Here is a 17,287-nt window from a genome sequence, read left to right as displayed (position 1 = left end):
GGACTCTCCATAAGCTTAATTTTACCAGGCTTGTGGAGCAGATGGAGGAGGAATTCAAAAGGTGGGACATGGTGCCGCTATCGCTGGCGTATAGAGTGCAGTCCGTCACAATGACGGTTCTCCCGAGGTTCTTGTTCCTTTTTCAGTGTTTGCCCATCTTTATCCCATGGGCCTTTTTTAGGAGGGTGACTAGCAGCATCATGAGCTTTGTTTGGGCGCATGGGACCCCGAGGGTGAAGAGGGTCTTCTTGGAGCAGGGTAGAGATGGTGGGGGGCTGGCATTACCCAATCTCTCGGGGTATTATTGGGCGGCCAATGTGTCGATGGTGCGCAAGTGGGTGATGGAGGGGAGGGGCAGCATGGAAACGGTTGGAGATGGCGTCCTGTGGAGGCACAAGCCTGGGGGCCCTGGTAACGGCGCCGTGGCCGCTCCCTCCTACGAGGTATACCACGAGTCCGGTCGTGGCGGCTACCCTCAAGATTTGGGGGCAGTGGAGGCGACATAGGGGGGAAGTGGGGGGCTCGATGGAGGCTCCGTCAAGGGGGAACCATCGGTTCGTCCCGGGGAACATTGATGGGGGGTTCCAGGGTTGGCACAGAGCGGGCATCAGACAGCTGAGGGACCTGTTCATTGATGGGAGGTTTGCGAGCCTGGGGGAGTTGGAGGAGAAGTTTGGGCTCCCTTCGGGGAACATGTTCAGGTATCTGCAGGTAAAGGCGTTTGCTAGGCGGCAGGTGGAGGGATTCCCTTTGCTTCCCGCGAGGGGGGTGAGTGACAGGGTGCTTTCGGGGGTCTGGGTCGGGGATGGGAAGATATCCGATATCTACAAGGTAATGCAGGAGGTGGAGGAGGCATCAGTAGAGGAGCTAAAGGCTAAGTGGGAGGGGGAACTGGGGGAACAGATCGAAGATGGGACATGGGCTGATGCCCTGGAGAGGGTTAACTCTTCCTCCTCATGTGCGCGGCTTAGCCTCATCCAGTTCAAGGTGCTGCACCGGGCCCACATGTCCGGATCTAGGATGAGTAGGTTCTTTGGGGGCGAAGACAGGTGTGTCAGGTGTTCGGGGAATCCAGCGAACCATGCCCATATGTTCTGGGCATGCCCGGCACTGGAGGAGTTCTGGAAGGGGGTGGCGAGGACGGTGTCGAGGGTGGTAGGATCCAGGGTCAAGCCAGGCTGGGGACTCGCGAATTTCGGGGTTGGGGTGGAGCCGGGAGTGCAGGAGGCAAAAGAGGCCGGTGTGCTGGCCTTTGCGTCCCTAGTAGCCAGGTGGAGGATCGTGCTACAGTGGAAGGATGCGAGACTCCCAAGCGTGGAGACCTGGATCAATGACATGGCGGGATTTATCAAGCTGGAGAAGGTCAAATTTGCCCTGAGGGGATCGGTACAAGGGTTCTTTAGGTGGTGGCAACCTTTCCTCGACTTTCTGGCTCAGCGATAGGGTACTGGGTCAGCAGCAGCAGCAACCCGGGGGGGAGGGGGACGTTGATTATGTTTGCTTATTTAATTTTAATTTAATTTATTTTTAAGCTCTCTTGTTTACTGGGTTTGGCGGGGTGGGGGTGTGTGATATATGCGTTGATACGGTCTTGGGGCTGTTACAGTTATTATGGTGTTTTATTGTTGCTTTTCATTGTTTGTTGTTATATTTTCTGTAAAAAATTGCAATAAAAATTATTTAAAAAAAAAGATTGCAAGCAGATGCACGGGAATAGGTTTTTTCCTGAGGTGGAGAATAGATGCGAGTGGTGTTAAGGGGGCCTGTGAGCCATACACACATGTTTTAGTCCTATCCAAAATTGGATTTTGGAAGTCCTTTTCAGGAATGATGTCGAAGATCTTGGATTGGAGGTGGCCCTGAGCCCGTGGGTGATGATAATTGCGGTATCAGAAGATACGTGAATGCAGGAGGGGTAAGACTCCGATGTGTTGGCCTTTGACTCCCTGATAGCCCAGAGGAGGATCCTGTTAGGGTGGTGGGTTCCAGAACAGCTAAGGGCAGCAGGGTGGGTGAGTGACCTGGCAGAATTTTTACAGTTTGCCATTAGGGAGATGGTGGAGGAGCTCTACTCAAGTTTGAGGCTGTTCATCTCCTTCTTTAAGAGTTGGTAAGCATCAGCGATGTGGAGGGGGGGGGGGGGGGGGGGGGGGGGGGGCGTTGTTTTGTTTTATATAATAGTTATAAGGCAATGCCTGTGGGGTGATATGGTGGAGGGGGTGTTTATAATGAGAAAAGAATACAGTTGGATCGGAAGATTGGGTGGGATTCTCTGATCCTGAGTAAACACCGTTGCGCTTCACGATGGCGTCAACAGGCCCTCAGGAGCAGCGATTCCGAGCCCCTCTGTAGGCCAGCATGGCACTGGAGTGACCCACTCCTCTCCAGCTGCCGATGTCAAATGGGCGCACATGCGCAGTGCGACCGGCATGGTTGCGCGGTGGCTCCCTTCTCCGCGCCAGCCCCAACACAACATGGCGTAGGGCTACAGGTGCCAGCGCGGAGCAAAAGAGGCCCCCAGCCTGAGAGGCCGGCCCGCCGGTCAGTAGGTCCCGATCGCGGGCCAGGCCATAGTGGAGGCCTCCCCCAATGGGGTCGGATCCCCCCCACACCAGGCCGCACCTGGATGGATGCACGCCGAGATCCCGCTGGGTAAGACCACACGTGGACGGCGCCGGCGGAACTTGGATTTTTTTTGCGGCCGCTCGGCCCACCCTGGGCAGAGAATCGGCAGGGGGCCGCTTGGAGCGATTTATGCCTGGCCTGGCGATTCTCCAGCCTGGCGTGGGCTGAGAGAACCACGCCCATTGTGTTTTGTATATAAAATGAAAATGTCCTGAATAAAAATATTTTTCAAAAGATTGCCAGCAGTAGCATTCTCTGCTGCTTCATAGAAGTATCAGCTGAAACATTGCGAGGCAACATTTCATGTGGCTGCAAAAATTAAATTGGCCTAAATTTAGCAGGGCAGGCAATCATGGACAACTTGGCAGTTCAGCAGTGCTGCTTCTCATTGAAGTTAAAGCCTTTTTATATTAGTGCTTCATGGTTTGGCATTAGCTCAAGGGGAAACATTTGATAAGATATTCTTGAAGTCAAAAAAGTAAGAGATTGCATAAATGGCGATATCCCATGTCACATCTTCCGCTGGAAGTACAAGTACAAGCTATAGAGCTGCAACAATAGCTCTTGCTGTTTTGGACTTAGACAAACCTAACGTTTATTTAAATGAAGAATTAACTGAAATCCTTTTCTGCAGAGCCCCCTTTCAGTGAACTATGCATTCATACTGTAAAGTCGCAGGATTTACCAGGTAATGCACATCTAGAAATTACACTGGAAAAGTAGAAGTGCATACTTTGTAAGGATGTACAGTACTTGCAACAGATTGTGGGCATCTGATTAATTCAAGCACAAACCTGAAGTGGATGAATTATGGAGATGATCAATCAAAGCCTTAATGCAGAAACTTCAACACAATAACACTGCCTCCAGTTTTACTATGAATAAAAGATGAAAACAAATACTTACAAATCTAGGTAAAGATCTGGCATTACGAGGTTCTATTTCCAAAGACTTATTGAACAAGTAATCTGTAAATTCTTTCTCCAGGGTATTTCCCATTGGATTTAAATTTTCAAAAAACTTCTGTAAAATTAATCAAAACAATTTTTCGTTAGCAAAATAGAAATGCGTGCCCGAGAAACTTATTGAAAGTAGCAATGGTAACAGCTTATAGCCATGCTGTGAACATGCCTCTCAGGGTAAAAGAGATGATTTTTTGGGGGGAAAACATTTAGAGATAGAGAAATACAGCACAGAACAGGCCCTTCGGCCCACGATGTTGTGCCGAACTTTTGTCCTAGGTTAATCATAGAATTTTGGACAATTTTTCATGGCCAATCCACCCAACCTGCACATCTTAGAACTTAGAACAGTACAGCACAGAACAGGCCCTTCGGCCCTCGAAGTTGTGCCGAGCAATGGTCACCCCACTCAAACCCACATATCCACCCTATACCCGTAACCCAACAACCCCCCCCCCCCCCAACCTTACTTTTTAGGACACTACGGGCAATTTAGCATGGCCAATCCACCTAATCCGTACATCTTTGGACTGTGGGAGGAAACCGGAGCACCCGGAGGAAACCCACGCACACACGGGGAGGACGTGCAGACTCCGCACAGACAGTGACCCAGCAGGGAACCGAACCTGGGACCCTGGAGCTGTGAAGCATTTACGCTAACCACCATGCTACCGTGCTGCCCACACAACTTTGAAGGCCGAAGGGCCTGTTCTGTGCTGTACTGTTCTAAGTTCTAAGATGTGCAGCTTGGGTGGATTGGCCATGAAAAATTGTCCAGACTCCACACAGACAGCGACCCAAGTCGAAATCGAACTTGGGACCCTGGAGCTGTGAAGCAATTGTGCTATCCACAATGCTACCGTGCTGCCCTTAAGAAGTTAACCTATACTCCATTATTCTACCCTAATCCATGTACCTATCCAATAGCCGCTTGAAGGTCCCTAACTTTTCCGACTCAACTACTTCCACAGGCAGTGCATTCCATGCCCCCACTACTCTCTGGGTAAAGAACCTACCTCTGACATCCCCTCTATATCTTCCACCATTTATCTTAAATTTATGTCCCCTTGTAATGGTGTGTTCCACCCGGGGAAAAAGTCTCTGACTGTCTACTCTATCTATTCCCCTAATCATCTTATAAACTTCTATCAAGTCGCCCCTCATCCTTCTCCGTTCTAATGAGAAAAGGCCTAGCACCCTCAACCTTTCCACGTATGACCTACTCTCCATTCCAGGCAACACCCTGGTAAATCTCCTTTGCACCTTTTCCAAAGCTTCCACATCCTTCCTAAAATGAGGTGACCAGAACTGCACACAGTACTCCAAATGTGGCCTGACCAAGGTTTTGTACAGCTGCATCATCACCTCACGGCTCTTAAATTCAATCCCTCTGCTAATGAACGCTAACACACCATAGGCCTTCTTCACAGCTCTATCCACTTGAGTGGCAACTTTCAAAGATCTATGAACATAGACCCCAAGATCTCTCTGCTCCTCCACATTGCCAAGAACCCTACCATTAACCCTGTATTCCGCATTCATATTTGTCCTTCCAAAATGGATAACCTCACACTTAGAACATAGAACGATACAGCGCAGTACAGGCCCTTCGGCCATCGATGTTGCACCGACATGGAAAAAAAACTAAAGGCCATCTAACCTACACTATGCCCTTATCATCCATATGCTTATCCAACAAATTTTTAAATGCCCTCAATGTTGGCGAGTTCACTACTGTTGCAGGTAGGGCATTCCACGGCCTCACCACTCTTTGCGTAAAAAACCCACCTCTGACCTCTGTCCTATATCTATTACCCCTCAATTTAAGGCTATGTCCCCTCGTGCTAGCCACCTCCATCCGCGGGAGAAGGCTCTCGCTCTCCACCCTATCTAACCCTCTGATCATTTTGTATGCCTCTATTAAGTCACCTCTTAACCTTCTTCTCTCTAACGAAAACAACCTCAAGTCCATCAGCCTTTCCTCATAAGATTTTCCCTCCATACCAGGCAACATCCTGGTAAATCTCCTCTGCACCCGTTCCAAAGCTTCCACGTCCTTCCTATAATGAGGCGACCAGAACTGTACGCAATACTCCAAATGCGGCCGTACTAGAGTTTTGTACAACTGCAACATGACCTCATGGCTCCGGAACTCAATCCCTCTACCAATAAAGGCCAACACACCATAGGCCTTCTTCACAACCCTATCAACCTGGGTGGCAGGTTGTCAGGGTTAAACTCCATCTGCCACTTCTCAGCCCAGCTCTGCATTCTATCTATGTCTCTTTCAAGCCGACAACAGCCCTCCTCACTATCCACAACTCCACCAATCTTCGTATCATCTGCAAATTTACTGACCCACCCTTCAACTCCCTCATCCAAGTCGTTAATGAAAATCACAAACAGCAGATGACCCAGAACTGATCCCTGCGGTACGCCACTGATAACTGTGCTCCAGGCTGAATATTTGCTATCCACCACCACTCTCTGTCTTCTATCGGTTAGCCAGTTTGTTATCCAACTGGCCAAATTTCCCACTATCCCATGCCTCCTTACTTTCTGCATAAGCGTACCATGGGGAACCTTATCAAATGCCGTACTAAAATCCATGTACACTACATCCATTGCTTTACCTTCATCCACATGCTTGGTCACCTCCTCAAAGAAGTCAATAAGACTTGTAAGGCAAGACCTACCCCTCACAAATCCGTGCTGACTATCCCTAATCAAGCAATGCCTTTCCAGATGCTCAGAAATCCTATCCCTCAGTACCCTTTCCATTACTTTGCCTACCACCGAAGTAAGACTAATTGGCCTGTAATTCCCAGGGTTATCCCTATTCCCTTTATTGAACAGGGGCACGACATTCGCCACTCTCAGCGAGGACGAAAAGATCATTGCCAACGGCTCTGCAATTTCATTTCTTGCTTCCCATAGAATCCTTGGATATATCCCGTCAGGCCCGGGGGACTTGTCTATCCTCAAGTTTTTCAAAACGCGCAACATATCTTCCTTCCTGACAAGTATCTCCTCAAGCTTATCAGTCTGCTTCACGCTGTCCTCTCCAACAATATGGCCCCTCTCGTTTGTAAATACTGAAGAAAAATACTTGTTCAAGACCTCTCCTATCTCTTCAGACTCAATACACAATCTCCCGCTACTGTCCTTAATCGGACCTACCCTCGCTCTAGTCATTCTCATATTTCTCACATATGTGTAAAAGGCCTTGGGGTTTACCTTGATCCTACCCGCCAAAGAGTTTTCATGCCCTCTCTTAGCTCTCCTAATCCCTTTCTTCAGTTCCCTCCTGGCTATCTTGTATCCCTCAAGCGCCCTGTCTGAACCTTGTTTCTTCAGCCTTACATAAGTCTCCTTCTTCCTCTTAACAAGACATTCAACCTCTCTTGTCAACCATGGTTCCCTCACTCGACCATCTCTTCCCTGCCTGACAGGGACATACATATCAAAGACACACAGTACCTGTTCCTTGAACAAGTTCCACATTTCACTTGTGTCCTTCCCTGACAGCCTATGTTCCCAACTACTGCACTTCAATTCTTGTCTGACAGCATTGTATTTACCCTTCCCCCAATTATAAACCTTGCCCTGTTGCACGCACCTATCCCTCTCCATAACTAAAGTGAAAGTCACAGAATTGTGGTCACTACCTCCAAAATGCTCCCCCACTAACAAATCTATCACCTGCCTTGGTTCATTACCAAGTACTAAATCCAATATGGCCTCCCCTCTGGTCGGACAATCTACATACTGTGTTAGAAAAGCTTCCTGGACACACTGCACAAACACTACCCCATCCAAACTATTTGATCTAAAGAGTTTCCACTCAATGTTTGGGAAGTTGAAGTCACCCATGACTACTACCCTGTGACTTCTGCACCTTTCCAAAATCTGTTTCCCAATCTGTTCCTCCACATCTCTGCTGCTATTGGGGAGCCTATAGAAAACTCCCAACAAGGTGACTGCTCCTTTCCTATTTCTGACTTCAACCCATATTACCTCAGTAGGCAGATCCCCCTCGAACTACATTTCTGCAGCTGTTATACTATCTCTAATTAACAATGCCACCCCCCCCCCCCACCTCTTTTACCATCCTCCCTAATCTTGTTGAAACATCTATAACCAGGGACCTCCAACAACCATTTCTGCCCCTCTTCTATCCAAGTTTCCGTGATGGCCACCACATCGTAGTCCCAAGTACCGATCCATGCCTTAAGTTCACCCACCTTATTCCTGATGCTTCTTGCATTAAAGTATACACACTTCAACCCATCTCCTTGCCTGCAAGTACTCTCCTTTGTCATTGTTACCTTCCCCACTGCATCACTACGTGCTTTGGCGTCCTGACTATCGTCTTCCTTAGTTGCTGGACTACAGATCCGGTTCCCATTCCCCTGCCAAATTAGTTTAAACCCTCCCGAAGAGTACTAGAAAACCTCCCCCCCAGGATATTGGTGCCCCTCTGGTTCAGATGCAACCCGTCCTGCTTGTACAGGTCCCACCTTCCCCAGAATGCGCTCCAATTATCCAAATACCTGAAGCCCTCCCTCCTACACCATTCCTGCAGCCACGTGTTCAACTGCACTCTCTCCCTATTCCTAGCCTCGCTATCACGTGGCACCGGCAACAAACCAGAGATGACAACTCTGTCTGTCCTGGCCTTTAACTTCCAGCCTAACTCCCTAAACTTGTTTATTACCTCCACACCCTTTTTCCTACCTACATTGTTGGTACCAATGTGCACCATGACTTCTGGCTGCTCACCCTCCCCCTTCAGGATCCTGAAGACACGATCCGAGACATCCTTGGCCCTGGCACCCGGGAGGCAACATACCTTTCGGGAGTCTCGCTCGCGACCACAGAATCTCCTACCTATTCCCCTAACCATTGAATCTCCTATTACTATTGCTTTTCTATGCTCCCCCCTTCCCTTCTGAGCCCCAGAGCCAGACTCAGTGCCAGAGACCTGGCCGCTGGGGCCTTCCCCCCTAGGTCATCCCCCCCAACAGCATCCAAAACGGTATACTTGTTTTGAAGGGGAACGGCCATGAGGGATCCCTGCACTGTCTGCCTGTTAGTTTTCTTTCCCCTGACTGTAACCCAGCTACTCTTGTCCAGTACCTTTGGTGTGGCTACCTCCCTGTAACTCTTCTCTATAACCCCCTCTGCCTCCCGGATGATACGAAGTTCATCCAGCTCCAGCTCCAGTACCTAAACACGGTCTCTGAGGAGCTGGAGTTGGGTGCACTTCCCGCAGGTATAGTCAGCGGGGACACCAGTGGTTTCCCTCACCACCCACATCCTACAGGAGGAGCATGCAACTGCCCTAGCCTCCATCCCCTCTTACTTTACAGAATTAGCTGCCCCTTGGACCAACTGGACCTCCGCCCTCCGACTCTACTTCCAGTCAGCTGTACTCTAAACTCCTGGCTCCCTTCACGCTCTTTGATAAATATAGGAAATGAAGTGTAAGGAGCACCTTACTCCCTCCTCACCTAATTCCCTCAGTCACCAAACTCTCACTGTAGCACTCAAATGCCACAAACTCAGCACTCCCTCAGTCACCAAACTCTCACTGTAGCACTCAAATACCACAAGCTCAGCACTCAGTGCAAACAATTTTTAAAAAAAATATTTCTTTATTCTCCTCCTTTTTCACATTTTCTCCCAAATTTACACCCACCAACCATAAACAATAATCAGAAAGATATATGTCAACGCCCATATCAATAACAACGATCCCATCATCCCACAAAACCCCAAACAGTAGCCCGCATGTTCACATAAACAAATAACAAAAAGGAATCAGCAATCACCCATAGTCGTCATCAACACACACAGCCTCCCTCCCCCCAACCCTCCCACCTACCCCCCCCCCCACAAACTAATGTTCGATGTTATCCAGTTCTTGAAAGTGCATGATGAATAATGCCCATGAATTGTAGAACCCTTCCATCCTTTCCCTCAGTTCAAACTTAACTTTCTCAAGGGTCAAGAATTCCAGCAGGTCCCCCTGCCACGCCAGGGCACGGGGTGGAGAGGTTGCTCTCCAACCCATCAGGATCCGCCTTTGGGTGATCCACGAGGCAAAGGCTGCAACATCTGCCTCCGCACGCGTTTCCAACCCTGGCTGGTTCGACACCCTGAATAAGGCCACCCTGGGGCCCAGGTCCAGTTTCACGTGCACCACTTTAGAAATTACCCTATAACCCTCCTTCCAGTAATCCTCTAGCTTTGGACAGGACCAAAACATATGAACGTGATTAGTGGGTCCACCCCCCGAAACATTCACAAACATCTTCTACTCCTTCAAAGAATCGGCTCATCCTCGCCCTTGTGAGGTGTGCTCTGTATACCACCTTCAGCTGTATCAGCCCCAACCTCGCGCACCATGTGGAGGCGTTCACTCTCCGGGGCACCTCACACCAGAACCCCTCCTCCATATCCTCTCCCAACTCTTCCTCCCACTTTGCTTTGATCCCTTCCAGTGGTGCCTTCTCCTCTTCCAAAATAGCTCCTAAACCGCTGACACTACCCCCTGCTCCAGTCCCCCTGTCGTCAGCACCTCCTCCAGCAATATGGAGGCCGGCTCCTCCGGGAGGTTCTGTATCTCCTTCCTGGCAAAATCTCGAACCTGCACGAATCTAAACATTTATCCCTGCTCCAGCCCATACTTTGCTTCCAGCTGCTTCAATCCTTCAAACCGACCCCGAAGAAACAAATCTTTCAGTGTCTTAATCCCCTTCTCCTCCCATTGGGGAAAAACATTTTAGTGAAGGCATTTTAAAAAGTATACATAATCACTCAAATACAAAAGCCAACTGCGGCAACAGGTACCGAACCCCTCCTCCCTGCATCACCCCCAGCAACAGACTCCACTCATCTTGCTGCCACCTCAGTACCCATCTACTTTCAATTTATCATCCCCCCCCAAAACAAAGGGGATCAAAGGATATGGGGGAAAGCGGGATTAGGCTATTGAGTTGAATGATCAGCTACGATTATAATGAATAGAGGAACGGGACTGGAGGGCTGAATGGTCTCCCCCTGCTCCATTTTTTCTGTGTTTCCATGTCTTTTTAAAAAAAACGTATTTAATTCCAAACATGTATCAAAACAGGTTACAGCAAATAAACACCCGGGGAAACATACAGTCTGTACAGATTTTTCCCCTTTTTCATCCCCCTCCCCCCGCGACAAACAGCTCCTCAAACACGGTGACAAACATCCCCCAACTTTTCTCAAACCCCCTTGCTGAGCCCCTTAACTCATACTTTATCTTCTCCAACCACAGGAAGTCGTACAAGTCCCCCAACCATGCCGCTACCCCTGGTGGCGAAGCTGACCGCCACTCCAACAAAATTTTCCACCGTGCAATCAGAGAGGCGAAGGTCACGACATTGGACTTCCTCCTCTTCATGAGCTCCGGCTTCTCCGAAAGCCTAAATATCGCCACCAAAGGGTTCGGGTCCACCTCCTCCTCCACTATCTTGGCTAAGACCGGGAACACTGCCGCTCAGAATCTTCCCAATTTTTCGCAACCCCAAAACATGTGCACGTGATTCGCCGGCCCCCGCCCACACCTCTCGCACTCATCTGCTACCCCCTGAAAGAACCCATTCATTCTCGCCCAAGTCATATGCACCCTGTGCACCACCTTAAACTGCATCAGGCTCATCTTTGCACAAAAGGAGATTCCGTTTACCCATCGCTCACTTGCCTCACTCCGTACTCCCCAATTGATCTCCCCCCCCAACTACGCTTCCCATTTCTCCTCGATCTTCACCACCCGCTCACCTCTCTGCTCCTCCAGCCACTTGTATATATCCCCAATTCTTCCCCCCCTTCCACATCTGGAAGCAGCAGTCGCTCCAGCAGGGTGTATCCCTGCAACCTAGGGAACCCTCTCCAGACCTTTCGCGCAAAGTCCTAACCTGCAGATATATGAATTTGCTCCCCCTCGGCAGCTCTACCCTCTCCCTTAGCTCCTCCACACTGGTGAACCCTTCCTCTAAATCTGTGTTTCTAAGTCAATAAACTGTTTCCACCTCGAGGTGAACCCTTCCTCCCCCACTTAATTTTTTCCAAATGCAGGAACTCTGCCAAATTGTTCAACCGTACCTCCACCTTTGGCGGTTCCAAGTCCCGCCAACACAGCAAAATCCATCTCCGGGCTATCAGGGAGGCAAAGGCCAAGTCATCGGCCTTTCTCCCAACCTGTACTCCCGGATCCTCCGTCAATCCAAATATCGCCACCTCCAGATTCAGAGCTATCTCTATATCCCAAAATCTTTCACATTTAAAAAAATTAGAAAAACCCTTCCAAACCTCCCTCAAACTCAGGCATGCCAAAAACATATGTACATGATTTGCCAACTTCCCTGCACACACCTATCTTGCACTCCCGAAAAGAACTGACTCATCCTGGACACTGCCATCTATGCCCACATCTATTATTATGAAGTGCTTTGAGAGGTTGGTCATGAGCACATCAACTCATACTCCCAGAATGCCTTGATCCACTACAATTCGCATATTGCCACAATCGGTCCACAGCAGACGCCATCTCCCTGGCTCTACACTTGTGTCTGGATCATGTCGACAACAAGGACTTCTACGTCAGACTCCTATTCATTGACTACAACTCCGCCTTCAACACCATAATCCCAGCCAAGCTCATATCAAAACACCAAACCTAGAACTTGGCTCCTCCCTCTGAAACTGGATTTTCAACTTCCCGACCCATAGACCATAATCAGTAAAGATAAACAATATCTCCTCCATGATAGCAATACTGGGTCTTGGCAAGGCTGCGTACTTTTTTTTAAACAAACAATTTTTAATGAGGTATTTTTGGCATAACAGACAATCACAGTACAAAACACTGACACCGACCCTCTCAAGGCGAACTTGATCTTTTCCAGGCCGAGAAAGCTCGCCATGTCGGTTAAACAGGCCTCTGACTTTGGAGGCTGAGAGTCCCTCCAAGCCAGTAGTATCCGTCGCCAGTCTACCAAGGAGGAAAAGGCCAGAACATCTGCCTCTCTCTCCTCCTGAACACCCGTGTCTTCCAACACCCCAAAGATCGCTACCCCTGGACTCATTTCCACCCTCGTCTTCAATACCCTGGACATGACATCCGTGAATCCCTGCCAATATCCCCTAAGATTTGGGCATGCCCAGAACATGTGGACATGGTTCGCTGGTCCACCCACGCATCTTACACACTTGTCTTCCACCCAAAGAAATCTACTCATCCAGGTCGCTGTCATGTGCGCCAGGTGCACCACCTTAAACTGGATCAAGCTGAGCCTTGCGCATGTAGCGGTCCGCGTTGACCCTGTTCAGCGCCTCCGCCCATAGGTCGTCCTCCATCTCACCCTCCAGTTCCTCCTCCCACTTACGCTTCAGCTCCTCTGTATGCGTCTCCTCCGCCTCCATTAATTCTTTGTAGATGTCCAAGATGCTCCCCTCCCCCACCCATCCCACAGACACTCCCCTATCTTGAATCCTTCTTAGTGGCAGGCGTAGGAAGGATGCGCTTCCTGCGCAGAAAGTCACGCACCTGTAGATATCTGAAATAATTCCCTGCTGTCAGCCCGAACCTCTCCTCCAGCGCCCTTAACCTAGGAAAGCTCCCTTCCAGAAACAGGTCCCCCATCTTCTCAATCCCCGCCCTTTTCCATACCCGAAATTCCCATCTAAGCTCCCCGGAGTGAATCGATGATTGTCGCATATTGGGGACCAAACCGACGCCCTCACTGCACCAACAAATCTCCTCCACTGACCCCAGATCCTCAGGGCCGCCACCACCACAGGACTGGTGGAATATCTTGCCGGCGGGAACGGCAATTGTGCCATTATCAGAGCCCCCAAGCTGGTGCCCCTGCATGAGGCTCCCTCCATCCGCTCCTAAGCCACCCCTGTCCCCACTACCCACTTCCTTATCATTGCAATATTGGCCGCCCAGTAATAATGACTAAAATTTGGCAGGGCAAGCCCCCCCTCCCCGATTCCTCTCGAACATAACCTTTTTCACCCGTGGGGACTTACCCGCCCAAACAAAGCCCAAAATGATTTTCTTGATCCTCTTAAAAAAAGACCGCGCGATATGAAAATCGGGAAGATCGGAAAGTTGTATCTCACGAATCTGAACAGTAGCTCCCCCAGCCGACCCTCCTGGCCTCTTGTCTGGACTACATACATCTCACTCTTCATCATATTCAGTTTGTATCCCGAAACCGGCCAAATTCCTCCAGAATCGTCATAATCTCCCGTATCCCTGCCCTTGGATCTGCTACATATCGGAGTAAATCATCCGCATACAGTGATACCCTAAGCTCAACCTCCCCCCCCCTCCCCCGGACCGGCCCTTTCCAGCCCCCAGAAGCTCTCAGAGCAATTGCCAGTGGCTCTATGGCTAGCGCGAACAGCAGTGGGGAGAGGGGACATCCCTGTCTTGCCTAAAATAGTCCACGGTCGTCTTGTTTGTCCTTACACTAGCTTCCGGGGCCTGGTACAGCAGCCTGACCCAGTCGATAAAGTCCCTACCAAACCCAAACCGTCCCAACATCTCCCATAGATAGTCCCACTCTACCCAGTCAAACGCCTTCTCTGCATCCATGGCCACAACTACCTGTACTTCCCTTCCCTCCAGGGGCATCATAATCAAGTTAAGCAACCTCCTAATATTGGCCACCAACTGCCAACCCTTGACAAATCCGGTCTGGTCCTCCATAATCACCTCCGGCACACAATCCTGGAGGCCAACACTTTGGCCAGCAGCTTAGTGTCCACATTGAGCAGCGAGATCGGCCTGTAGGACCCACACAGCTCTGGGTTTTTGTCCCGCTTCAATATTAACAAACTGGTGGCCTGTGACATCATCGGGGGCAGCACATCTCTATCCCTCGCCTCGTTAAAAACCTGGACCAGCAACGGCCCTAATATCCCCGAAAATTTCTTGTAAAATTCTACCGGGAACCCATCCAGCCTCGGAGTCTTGCCCGACTGCATTGCCTTCAAGCCCTCAGATATTTCTTCGGCCCTAAACGGAGCCCCCAACTCACCCATCTGCTCCCTGTCTACCCTTGGGAAAGTCAGCCCATCCAAAAAGATTTTCACCTCCTCGGGCCCCATGGGGTGCTCCGAGCTGTAAAGTCCGCTATAAAAATCCCTGAACGCCGTATTTAGCCCAGCCGAATCCCCTACCAGGTTCCCACCCCCGTCGACCACCTTATCAATTCCCCTGGCCACCTCCCTCTTCCACAACTGCTGTGCCAGCATTCTGCTGGCCTTTTCCCCATATTCATACAGCGTTCCCCTCGCCTTTCTAAGCTGTTCCACTGCCTTGCCCATGGACAGTACCCCAAAAAAGCTGCATACTTAACCCCCTACAATACTCCCTATATATATACACACACACACTATGGTGTGGCAAAATTTGACTCGAACTCCATCTACAAGTTTGCTGATGTCAAGTCTGTAATGGGTCGGATCTCAAACTCTCACCTTAGGCGCCTTGTACAGCAACCAAATGCAATCCACATAGACGTGCCAAACCCGAACCGAAACAAAACACCTCAAACAAATACAGCCATGCAACACAATGTAATGCCTTTTCTGTGCCGATTGCCATCGCCACCTTCACTTCTCGGCCCCCCCGTGAGCATCATAATAACATTAAGCAGCCTCCATGTATTTGGCGACAGCTGCCGCCCCTTCACGAACCCCGTCTGGTCCTCTCTTATCACCCCGGCACGCAATTCTCTATCCGTGACGCCAGCACCTTCGTCAACAACTTTGTGTCTACATTCAACAGTGAGGTCGAGCTGTACGATCCACACTGCTCCGGGTCTTTGTCCTTTAAAATGAGCCTCCGACAGCATTGGCGGGATGGGAGGAGGGGGGGGGGGGGGGGGGGGGGGGGGGGGAGAGCTCCCACTTCACCATCGACTATTATACATCCCAACTAGCAGGGTCCCAGCTTCAACCAAACTTCTTATAAAACTCAGCTGAGAATCCATCCGGCCCCAGGGCCTTCCCCGCCCCCACGCAATTCATCACCTCCCTCAGCCCAATTGGAACCCCCAGTCTCTGCTTCGCTGCCTCAATCTTCAGGAACTCCAATCCATCCAAAAACCACTTCATCCCCCACTGGAGGCTCCGAACTAGAACACAGAACATACAGTGCAGAAGGAGGTCATTCGGCCCATCGAGTCTGCACCGACCCACTTAAGCCCTCACTTCCACTCTATCCCAGTAACGGAATAACCCCTCCCAACCTTTTTTGGACACCAAAGGCAATTTAGCATGACAAATCCACTTAACCTGCACGTCTTTGGACTGTGGGAGGAAACCGGAGCACCCGGAGGAAACCCACGGGAATTATACAACCTGCGATGGAAGGCCTCAAAAACCCCATTCACCGGCTCCAATACCACCGTGCCCCTCTCATTCCTCACCCTTCAAATCTCTCTCGTACCGCCTGCTTCCTCAGCTGATGCGCAAGAATCCTTTTTTCTTTCTCCCCATAGTCATAAACCGCCCCTCTGGCTCTACACGCCTTTGTCCCACCGACCTTCCTGTGAACATGAGCCCAAACTATCTGGAACCTCTGTCTCTCCTTCAGTAATGCCTTCTCCGCCGCCACCGAATATCTCCGGTCCACCCTCAGAATGTCCCCCACCAACCTCAGTCTCTCAGCCCATTCTGCTTCTCCCTGTGTGCCCGCATTAATATAAATTCCCCCTTTACTGCTTTCAGCGCCTCCCACAGCTTGGAGACATAAGCCTCCCCCCCATATTATTCAGCTCCACATAATTCCATACGGCCACCCTCACCCTCTCACAGACCCCAAATCCAATCTCCACTGCGGCCCCTGAGCCTCCCCCTGCACCACCCGCAAATCTACCCAATGCAATACGTCTTGCCCGAATCAAATAAATCAACACACACACATACGTCTGGAATCTTTGCTAGAACCCACCTCAAGAAATCCACATCATCCAACTTGGAGCATATACAATCAGTAGTACCACATGCGTCCCCTCTAGCTTTCCGCTAACCATCACAAACCTATCCCCGAGACCGGTTACAATACTGCCGGCCTCAAAGGTCATCCTCCTGTTGACCAGCACTACCACCCCCTCGTCTTTTTAAACCAACCCTGAGTGGAACACCTGTCCCACTCAGCCTTGTCTGGTCCCACAGCTTCATGTGCGTCTTCTGAAGAAACACAACGGCAGCCTTCAAACTCCTTAAAGTTGCGCGAAAACGCGCAGCCGTTTGACCGGCCCCCAGGTCCACGCCTCGATCATTCTTGGGCTCTCCCCAAGTTGTTTGCCCCCACCTCCCCTTAACCAACTCCCCAGTTCATAGTCTCTCATAAATTCACTCGCCTCCTCCGGTGTATCAAAATAAAACTCTCAATTCTGCTGTGTGACCCACGGAAGAGCAGGGTACAACACCCCAAACTTCACCCCTTCCTTGTGGTTGGGGGGGGGGGGGGGGGGTGCCAGCCTCAATCCAATTATAACTGGCCCACTGCTTGGCCAACGCCACACCCAGGCCCTGGTAGATCTTCAGCACGTTTCCTTCCCGGGTGCACTTTTATGTTTGCTTCGCCCACTTCAATATCTTCTCCTTATCAAGAAAACAATGCAGCTGCCCTACCTTCGCCC

The 17,287-nt window shown here is 50.2% G+C and overlaps 1 pseudogene; it reads right to left on the bottom strand.

Annotated features, from left to right (window-relative positions):
- Positions 1–17,287, bottom strand: part of LOC119970133 — a 397,883-nt pseudogene that overhangs the window by 16,961 nt on the left and 363,635 nt on the right.

This window comes from Scyliorhinus canicula, chromosome 1 (assembly GCF_902713615.1).
Source record: "Scyliorhinus canicula chromosome 1, sScyCan1.1, whole genome shotgun sequence".
Taxonomy (NCBI): Eukaryota; Metazoa; Chordata; class Chondrichthyes; order Carcharhiniformes; family Scyliorhinidae; genus Scyliorhinus; species Scyliorhinus canicula.
This window is presented reverse-complemented; position numbering and strand designations above follow the sequence as displayed.